The sequence below is a fragment of the Triticum urartu genome, chromosome 5A (assembly GCF_056163025.1).
Source record: "Triticum urartu cultivar PI428250 chromosome 5A, HENAU_Tu73, whole genome shotgun sequence".
In the NCBI taxonomy this organism is placed as follows: Eukaryota; Viridiplantae; Streptophyta; class Magnoliopsida; order Poales; family Poaceae; genus Triticum; species Triticum urartu.
This window is the reverse complement of record NC_141877.1, coordinates 16,265,570-16,271,310: the sequence shown is the minus strand read 5'-3', so window position 1 is coordinate 16,271,310 and position 5,741 is coordinate 16,265,570. Positions and strand designations below refer to the sequence as shown.

General features: G+C 58.9%; 1 pseudogene across 1 annotated transcript; it reads left to right on the top strand.

Annotated features, from left to right (window-relative positions):
- Nucleotides 1-400: 400 nt before the first annotated feature.
- On the top strand, nucleotides 401-3,864 carry LOC147967505 (uncharacterized; annotated as a pseudogene). The gene is made up of 2 exons (XR_015603172.1): nucleotides 401-2,860; nucleotides 3,097-3,864. The product of XR_015603172.1 is annotated as an uncharacterized LOC147967505 (transcript).
- Nucleotides 3,865-5,741: the final 1,877 nt, after the last annotated feature.

Below are 5,741 nucleotides of genomic sequence, written 5' to 3'. Positions count from 1 at the left end.
CACCTACGCGGTGCACCGCCAACACAGACAATGCCCTCAAGCGGCCGCGGCCCTCGGTGGTTTCAAGTCGCCAACACCATCTCATAACGAGCTGCAGATTTTCCAAGTCGCCATCGCGCGTCGCCTCCCCTTGCAAGCCGGCCGGTTGCCGTGAGTCACCCCGCGCAACCTCATCTCCACCTACCTCAACTCGCTCCGAGTCGCTCCGAGCCGCCGTTGCTGAGCTCGCTTCCGCCGGCCTGCGTCGACGTACTGCAATTCCGAGCCGCCTGCTGTTTTGCCGCTGCTTCAAGCCAGCCGGGGTCTCTTCGTCAAGCGGTGCTTCGCCGTTTTGCTGTCTAAATGGCCCGCCTCTAAGGTCTCGAGCCATCTTTGTCCCCACAAATCGGCTCCGCCCCGCTCGGAGTCTGCTCGGGCTCATATGAGCTCGACCAGAGCAGCCATGCTGCCTTGTTGCTCTGGCCTCGACCCGCTTGGTTGTCTCCGATGCCGAGGCCGCGGCCTCGCCTAGCGCCACCCACGACCTAGCAGAGCCGTCTCACCTAGACGGCTCATCATCTTCAAGTTACCTCTGCCGCCTTGTGCCGTCGCTGTAACTCGCCATCTGAGTCTGCAATTCGCCCGAGTCGCTGAAACGCCTCCGTGGCCTCACATGTGCCCGCACCTCTGGCAGGGCCGGCTTGATCACTGCAGCCACGAGTCTCCGTCGCCTTGGCGTCAACCGCTGTAACCGCCCCGAGCTGCCCTCGCCCCGTTGACCTGCCTAGCTCCGCTCCTGAGTCGCCGGCCCGTCGTCACTTCTTTCTGTTGCGAGCTGCCCCCGTCGCGGTCCTCCCGTGCTTTGCTCGGGCGGGTTACTTCCGCAACAACTGCTGCCTTGAGCCGCCAAGGGCCTCGTTTCCTGCTTCCCACGAGTCACCTTCTTGTGACTCGCCTCGCTGCCGCGATTACTGCTTCCGCAGCGGCTCAGCCTCGTGCTGATGTGAACTGCCTTCACTGTGCCTCCGCCTTGACCCATCACGGCTCCGTCTAGTTGACTCTCCGTTCCAAATCGCTGACGCCGTGACTTGCCAAGTTTCCTGAATCCTCCACGGGTCACCGAACTCCGTTTCCGTCATGGCTGCCATCAAGCCGTCCGACTCCCTTGATGTCTGAATCGCCGGCCGTCTCCGCTTCCATGGCTTCGCCTCGTGGGCCTTTGGCCGCCCCTCTGAACAGCTCACGCCCGTGATGGCAGGCCCGCTGGTCGGCTCGTCCCGCCCCGGCTGGCCCGTACTGGCCGACCCGCCAGCCTGTCTCGCCCCGCTCCAGATCGTACTGGGTCACTCCTGCCGTTCTGAGTGATGAACTACATGTATACGTTGTGTTTCTGTTGTAACTGTAGCGTCCTATTCTGTAGGCTAGCCCGAGTCATGGCCGTGCATGCACCTGCGCGTCCCCCTGCACGTTGCCTTATCTCTCTCCCTCTATTCTATATATGTAACCAGTTCAGATGGAATACAGTCAGTGATTACGGTGGCTCATTGCTCTTTAGCTTGGTATTCAGAGCAGTCATGGCCGGAACCGGCTAACACCGCCCCGGCGCCCGGATCCTCAACTCTTCCCTCCACTACTTCTGCTGCCCTTCCTGTTACCTCTGGCCAGACCTCACCGGCCCTCTCAGCCACCACAGCCGGCGCTATCACCACCTTCTCTCCCACCCTAGTCTCCCTCCCTTCTCTCTCCGTTCATGCGTGCACCATCACCAATTACATCCGGTTTCTCCTCGACCCCGACCAGGACAATTAGCACCGGTGGCGCCATCTCTTCTTGTCCGTCGCCCTGAAGTACAACGGCCTCGACCACCTTGATGCGGCGCGGGCCTCCCTCGTGGACACTGCCGATCCCGAGTGGCGTCGCGCTGACGTCTCCGTCCAGCTGTGGTTCCACGCCACGGTCGTCAACTCGCTGCTCGACGTCGTCGTGACGGATGACGCCATAGCTCTCACCATCTGGGAGCGCCTGGAGCGGTTCTTCCTCGCCAATCGGGCCTCCCGGTCTGTTCAGCTCAGCCGGCAATTTCGCAACTTACAGCAGGGTGACCTGTCGATCGCTGAGTACACCCGCCGGCTGAAGAACCTTGCCACCGCCCTGGGCGATGCCGGCAAGCCCGTCTCCGACCCCGACCTCACTGAGCAGCTCCTTCATGGCCTCAGCCAGCCCTTCCACGCTCTCGGGGATCTCCTTGGCGAGACGGTCCCGCTCCCCGCGTTCGAGATCGCTGTCTCCCGGCTCTCCAACACTGAGGACAAGATCCGCCGGCGTGCCCTCGACGTGGGGTCCTCGGCTCTGATCATCCAGGGCGGCTCGACGGGCCCTCATCATAAGCCCTCGGGCGATCCGGCGCGCAGCGGCCGCGACGACCAGGGCCCCGGTGGACGTGGTGATCCGGGGCGCGGTGGCCGCGACGACCAGGGGCCAGGCGGACGTGGTGACCAGGGACAAGGCGGTCGTGGGCACGGCCGCGGCGATGGAGGTCGCAGTGATGGAAACCGTGGCGCGCCCGCACCCGCCCCGCTCACGCCTTGGCTGGGTTACTTCGCCCCATACGGCGTCGCGCTTCCCCGTCCGTCGTGGGTTCCTCCTAACGCCGCTGGAGTCCTTGCGCCGCGACCGGCGGCTCCTACGCAGGCCTATCCGGTCATGTACTCCAGGCACTGTACTATGCAGCCGTCCCGCCTCCGCTGCCTGGGCCGACAAGGTTGGGACCGGCAGGCGCTCCTTCATCAGGCCTACATCAACATCGCGGAGCAGCACCTGAACAGCGGCGTCGACTGGATCATGGACACGGCAGCTTCGTCTCACGTGACGGGGCAATCTGGTAACCTCTCCATCTGTCACTCTCCATCTTTGCATCATTCTTCTGGCATTGTTGTTCGTAATGGCCAAAGGTTACCCGTAGTTGCTGCTGGTTCCACCACCATCTCCCCACATAATTTTCATCTGCATGATATCCTTGTCACTCCATCCATTGTTCAGAATTTGATTGGTATCCGTAAATTTACTACTGACAATTGGTGCTCCGTGGAGTTTGATCCCTTTGGTTTTGGTGTGAAGGATCTGGCAACCAAGCGTCTTCTTCATCGCTTCAATAGTCCTGGACCGCTCTACCCCTTCTATGGCGACACCGCTTCCACCTCGACGGCTCTCTCCCTCACCACGGATGGCGACCTTTGGCATAAAAGACTAGGGCACCCCGGGCGTGCTGCTCTCTCCAAACTCTCTCGTGATTTCCTTCACTTATGTAATAATTCCGGTGTAGACGTTTGTTCAACTTGTCAACTCGGGCGGCAACCACGGCTTCCTTTTCCCTCTTCCAAAAAATATACCTCGGCCCCTGTTGGGGATATTACTATTTCTGTAAGCCATCCAGGAAGGGCCGGGTTACGCAAATAGAGGTTCATCAGAAGCCCAAGACCAAGGCATGAAGATGGCGGTTCACTAAAAGGCTTAAAGGCCCACAGGCGACTCTGAGGCCCGTAAAGATAAACCGCCATGATGGTATAACTTGTACTGTAAGGTAGAAGTAACTAGTCGCCGAGCCGGACACTGTTTATAAGCCGGCCGGGACTCTGTAGGCCGCAGGGCGTCAACCCGTGTATATAAGGGGACGACCCGCCAGCAGCTTAGGGAGGACAACTGATCGAGAGCCAGGCATAGCGTATCTCGCTCCCTGGTCATCGAAACCTCAAGCAATTCCAACCCAACTAGACGTAGGCCTTCCTTCACCGTAAGGGGCTGAACTAGTATAAACCTCGCGTGTCCTTGTCCCGATTAACCCCTTTAAGCTTCCTAGTTGCGATGGCTCCACGATTAAGTCCTTGCAAAAGGACATCTGCCGTGACAATTCCACGACAGTTGGCGCCCATCGTGGGGCCAGCGCACGGTGGATTTGAGTTCTTGAAGGGCAGCTTTGAAGGGCTCAAGGGATACACAGTTGGCCGGATGACCAAGAGTCGTCGCGGCAAGATCTACATCGACGACGAAGGCTGGGGCCCCGACGCCGGCTCAATTGAGTACGGGTACCGGGTCCCCTTTGGTGGAATTCACGTCTTCATCGGCCGGATTGGTGAGCCGGGCCCTGAGCCGGACAGCTGCACCGACCTCGTCGAGACGGCTCAGCGTGCGAAACCTGCCCGAGCTCAACCCGTCGTGAAGCGTGCCTTTGTGGGTTGCATCCACGGAGGTGAACTTTCTGAAGGATCTGAAGGTGATGGTGAGCCGGCCGTCCTCTCTGAAGGTGATTCGTCCGCCGGCTCAACAGATTCGCTGTATCAAATTCAAGATGGTGTACTGGGGGGCTGTTCCGATAGCAGCACTATTCCGGACCCCTCAGAGTCGCCAAACTGGGCAGGAGTCTTCATGGCTGGTACTCAACCCGGCCAAAATTCTATGGCCTCAGCAGCGATAACGTCCGGGTTAGGAGCAGCCGGGGCAGGAGGCCCTGTGCGCTCACCGTCTCAGGTGCTGATGGATCTCATGGATAAACTTATGGCCTTGTTAACTGCTACAGTCGTCCCTGCAAACCAATCTGAGCATGAGGCAGAGGTGGCACAGGTTCGCGATGAGATCGCCCGGGTCAAGGAAACCTTAGCAGCTGAAGATACTAGATTAACCACAGAGCGGGCGGCTTTGGACGTACAGGCGCAGCAACTTCAGGCAGAGGCCTTTCAGCTCACGTTGAGCTTGAACGCATCTAATGAGGTGATGAGGAGGAGACATCAGAAAACTCAGTCCCGTTTACCTCAGATTTATGATCCTCGGAATCTCTTTGCTACACCCGGGGCCGGCCCAAGTAACCCGCCAGGTGCAAATCAGTTTATGACATCCGGAGCAGGAGGCCCAGTCCAGCCTCCGGTGACGGCGCCTCTTCACGGCAATATGGCACCGCCCCATTACGTACCAATACCACAGGGTCACTTCTCCAACCCCATGGAGAACTTAATCGCAACATCAGCATGTTTGGCGGCTCTCCCAGTAGATGGTGATGATCCGACAGCGGTGGAAACCCGGAGGATCAGGGAACTTGTCCAAACAGCCCTGGCTCAGCAAGATACCTACTCCTACAGCCGGGACAGGATTCACTCAACTCCTCCGCCCTGGTTAGCTCCGCCTCGTCAAAACCGGAGCCCGAGTTACAGTAGACACATGGAGTCAGAGGCCTTGTCAAGTAGCGCTCAGCGCCGGAACCAGCCCGGCGGGTATAACCCGGTTCAGGATCGGATACGTCAGGAGGACGAGCGAGCGGCTTAGCTAGCGGCTCAGCTAGCAGCCCAACAGGACTCACCGGCTTACCCGACGACTTCCGTTGAGGCGGGTGTTGCTACTAGAACCGGAGGAGTTCCTTGTCTGGTACCGGCTCTACGTAATGTACGTCTTCCCTAGGATTTCAAGGGACCTCGAAAGGTGCCGAATTATACGGCCGATTTACAGCCTGGGGCGTGGATTGAAAGTTACGAGATGGCCATGGAGCTGCTGGAGGTTAGTGATGAAGCGATGGCTAAATACTTCACCATGATGTTGGACGGAACGACCCGTTCTTGGTTAAAGGGTTTGCCACCCAATTCCATTAGTTCATGGGCAGAGCTAAAGGCCCGTTTCATCCAGAACTTCAAGGACACTTGCAAGCAGTCTATGTCAATTGGACCTGACAAATTGTAAGCAGGAGGAAGGTGAATCTACGACTCATTGGGTGCGCCGGG